Source organism: Phoca vitulina, unplaced genomic scaffold, assembly GCF_004348235.1.
Source record: "Phoca vitulina isolate PV1807 unplaced genomic scaffold, GSC_HSeal_1.0 scaffold32, whole genome shotgun sequence".
NCBI classification, from domain to species: Eukaryota; Metazoa; Chordata; class Mammalia; order Carnivora; family Phocidae; genus Phoca; species Phoca vitulina.
This window is the reverse complement of record NW_022589735.1, coordinates 18,442,601-18,446,876: the sequence shown is the minus strand read 5'-3', so window position 1 is coordinate 18,446,876 and position 4,276 is coordinate 18,442,601. Positions and strand designations below refer to the sequence as shown.

Genomic DNA, 4,276 nt, shown 5'->3' with positions numbered 1-4,276 from the left:
TACCACTTACATTTTAATTGTAGCTTTCAGATGTTTTACTGTATGATGTTTAAAAATTTTTTGTATAAATTTAAAACATAAAATACCTCAAAAGTAGGAGTCACAACTTTAGGGCATACTGTGACATAAATTTTGCCTTGTGTTATCAATCAAGGCCTCCTAGCCAACAGTCATAAAATAAGTGCTAAAGAAAATACGGTAAATTAAATTTTAACTATTCATATTCTACATCTTTGCATTTTACTAAGTCAATGGGATGTTAGCTTGATGTCAAATAATAAATAAATAAATAAATAAATAAATAAACAAATAATTTTAAGCACCAAGGGAAAAAAGAGCAATAGATTCCTAGTTGATAAATCATAAAATATAAAGAATTAGAACTTATAATTCTACCACATGGAAGCAACTGTTAATATTTTGACAAACATAATTTAACATATTTTAAAATAGTCATATAATACAATCATAATATTTTGTACCTTGTGTTTCACATACCATCTTTGTAGCTTTCATTTTTTTCTTACTGAATTAGTTATGACTTTCAGTACAATAATGAATAAGAATTGTAAGAGAGGGCATGCTTACCTTTTTCTCAATTTTCAGGGGAGAGTATCCAGTTCTCATTATCACATATAAAGTTTTTTTGTAGATGTTTATTATGAAGTTGAAGTTTCCTTCTATTCCTAGGTGGCTAAGAATGTTTATCATAAATGGGTATTGGATTTTGTGAAATGCTTTTTCTGCATCTATTGAGATGATCATGTAGTTTTTGTCTTTTATTCTCTTTATGTGTTTTATAACATTAATTGGTTTTGGAAACTAACTTTGCAATTCTGGGATAAAACTTAGTCTTTTTGTACATTGTAGACATCAATTTACTAATATTTTATGGAGGATTTTTGCATTGTATTCATAGGAGATATTGGTCTGTAGTTTTACTTTCTTGTGCTATCTTTATTTTGTTTTATGTTATTTTTTTTGGATATTAAGGTAATTGTGGCCTTAAAGAATGATTAAGAAGTTCTCTCCTTGTATATTCTGGAAGAGATTGTCAAAAGTTAGTATCATTCTTTTTTTTCCGCAATGGGTTTGCCACCAGAACACAGGTGTTGTGAAAACCACCACTCAACCTAAACCAAAATGGGAAAGGAAAAGACTCACATCAACATCGTCGTCATTGGACACGTAGATTCAGGCAAGTCCACCACTACTGGTCATCTCATCTACAAATGTGGTGGGATCGACAAAAGAACTATCGAGAAGGAGGCTGCTGAGATGGGAAAGGGCTCCTTCAAGTATGCCTGGGTCTTGAATAAACTGAAAGCTGAACATGAACGTAGTATCACCATTGATATCTCCCTGTGGAAATTCGAGACCAGCAAGTATTATGTGACCAATGCCCCAGGACACAGAGACTTTATCAAAAACATGATTACAGGCACATCTCAGGCTGACTGTGCTGTCCTGATTGTTGCTGCTGGTGTCGGTGAATTTGAAGCTGGTATCTCCAAGAATGGGCAGACCTGTGAACATGCTCTTCTGGCTTACACACTGGGTGTAAAACTAATTGTGGGTGTTAACAAGATGGATTCCACTGAGCCACCCTACAGCCAGAAGAGATACGAGGAAATCATTAAGGAAGTCAGCACCTACATTAAGAAAATTGGCTACAACCCCGACACAGTAGCATTTGTGTCAATTTCGGGTTGGAATGGTGACAACATGCTGGAGCCAAGTGGTAACATGCCTTGGTTCAAGGGATAGAAAGTCACCTGTAAAGATGGGAATGCCAGTGGAACCACACTGCTTGAAGCTCTGGATTGCATTCTGCCACCAACTCGTCCAACTGACAAGCTCTTGCGTCTGCCTCTCCAGGATGTCTACAAAATTGGTGGTATTGGTACTGTCCCTGTGGGCCGAGTAGAAACTGGTGTTCTTAAACCTGGCATGGTGGTCACCTTTGCTCCAGTCAATGTTACAAGTGAAGTAAAGTCTGTTGAAATGCACCATGAAGCTTTGAGTAAGGCTCTTCCTGGGGACAATGTGGGCTTCAATGTCAAGAACGTATCTGTCAAAGATGTTCGTTGTGGCAATGTGGCTGGTGACAGCAAAAATGACCCACCAATGGAAGCAGCTGGCTTCATGGCTCAGGTGATTATCCTGAACCATCCAGGCCAAATCAGTGCTGGATATGCACCTGTGCTGGATTGTCACACAGCTCACATTGCTTGCAAGTTTGCTGAGCTGAAGGAGAAGATAGATCATCGTTCTGGAAAAAAGCTGGAAGATGGTCCCAAGTTCTTGAAATCTGGTGATGCTGCCATTGTTGTTATGGTTCCTGGCAAGCCTGTGTGTGTTGAGAGCTTCTCTGACTATCCTCCTCTGGGCCATTTTGCTGTTCATGACATGAGACAGACGGTTCCTGTGGGTGTCATCAAAGCAGTGGACAAGAAAGCAGCTGGAGCTGACAAGGTCACCAAGTCTGCCCAGAAAGCTCAGAAGGCTAAATGAATATTATTCCCAATACTTGCCACCCCAGTCTTAATCAGTGGTGGAAGAACAGTCTCAGAACTGTTTGTGTCAATTGGCCATTTAAGTTTTTTTTTTTTTATTATGTTAAGTTAATCACCATACATTACATCCTTAGTTTTTGTTGTAGTGTTCCATGATTCACTGTTTGTGCATAACACCCAGTGCTCCATGCAGAACATGCCCTCTGCCATTTAAGTTTAATAGTAAAAGACTGGTTAATGATAACAATGCATCATAAAACCTTCAGAAGGAAAGGAGAATGTTTTGTGGACCATTTGCTTTTTTGTGTGTTTTAAGTTATTAGTTTTTAAAATAAGTACTTTTTAATGGAAACAACTTGACCAAAAATCTGTCACAGAATTTTGAGACCCATTAAAACAAAAGTTTAATGAGAAAAAAAAAAAGTATCATTGCTTTCTTAAATGCTTGATAGAGTTCACCAGTGAAACTATCTGGGCCTTGTGCTTTCTTTTTTGGGAAGTTGTAAATTATTAGTTTAATTTATTTAATAGATATAAAATAGTTTACTTATTTCTTCTTGTGTAAGTTTTGATAAGTTTGTGTCTTTTAAGGACTTGGTCCATTTCATCTAATCATCAAATTTGTAGGCATTAGAGTGCTCAAACTGTTCCTTTACTATCTATTTAATTTCCATGGAATCAATAAGGATGAACCCTCTTTCATTTGTGATATCTATTCATTTATCAATTTTATTGATCTTTTCAAATGTGCCTTTTGATTTTATTGGTTTTTTGCTTTTATTGATTGCGAATTCATTGTTTTCTGTTCTTATTTATCATTCTCTCCTTGGCTTAGGCTTAAATTCCTCCTCTTTCTAATTTTTAAAACTGGAATCCTAGGTTATCAATTTTATACCTTTCATATTTTCTAATATATGAGCTTTATTTACATTTAGTTAGGGAACATTTAAAAATTTTTGAGACTTCTTTGACTTGTGGGTTATTTAGAGCTGTGTTATTTAATTTCCAAATATTTGAAGATTTTTCCAGTTATCTTTCTGTTCTCTCTTTTCTCCCATTCTGGTATTCTTATTACAATTGACCCTTGAACAACACAGATTTGAACTGCTCAGGTTCACTCACATTTTTTTCTTTTTTTAGATTTTATTTATTTATTTGAGAGAGAGAGAGCATGAGAGGGGGAGGGTCAGAGGGAGAAGCAGACTCCCGCTGAGCAGGGAGCCCGATGTGGGACTTGAACCCGGGACTCCAGGATCATGACCTGAGCCGAAGGCAGTCGCTCAACAACTGAGCCACCCAGGCGCCCCATCACTCACATTTTTTTCAGTAAATACAGTGCAGAACTGTAAATGTATTTGGGATGTAGCAAAAGCTGTTCTAAATAGGAAGTTTATAGGAATACAGGCCTACCTCAAGAAGCAAGAAAAGTCTCAAACAACCTAATGTTAGATCTAATGGAGCTAGAAAAAGAAAACAAACAGAACCCCAAACCAGTAGGAAAAAGGATATAATAAAGATTAGAGCAGAAATAAATGAAATGGAAACTAAAACAATAGAACAGATCAATGAAACCAGGGGCTAGTTCTTTGAAAAGATCAACAAAATTGATGAGCCTTTAGCCAGACTCATTAAAAAAAAAAAAGAAAGAAAGAAAAAGAAGAAAGAGAGATGTCTCAAACAAAATCAGAATGAAAGAGGAGGAAATAATGACTGATACCACAGAAATACAAACAATGATAAGAGAATATAATGCAATATTA

The 4,276-nt window shown here is 36.1% G+C and overlaps 1 pseudogene; it reads left to right on the top strand.

Moving 5' to 3' along the window:
- Positions 1-1,143: 1,143 nt before the first annotated feature.
- LOC116645265 lies at positions 1,144-2,587 on the top strand (annotated as a pseudogene).
- Positions 2,588-4,276: the final 1,689 nt, after the last annotated feature.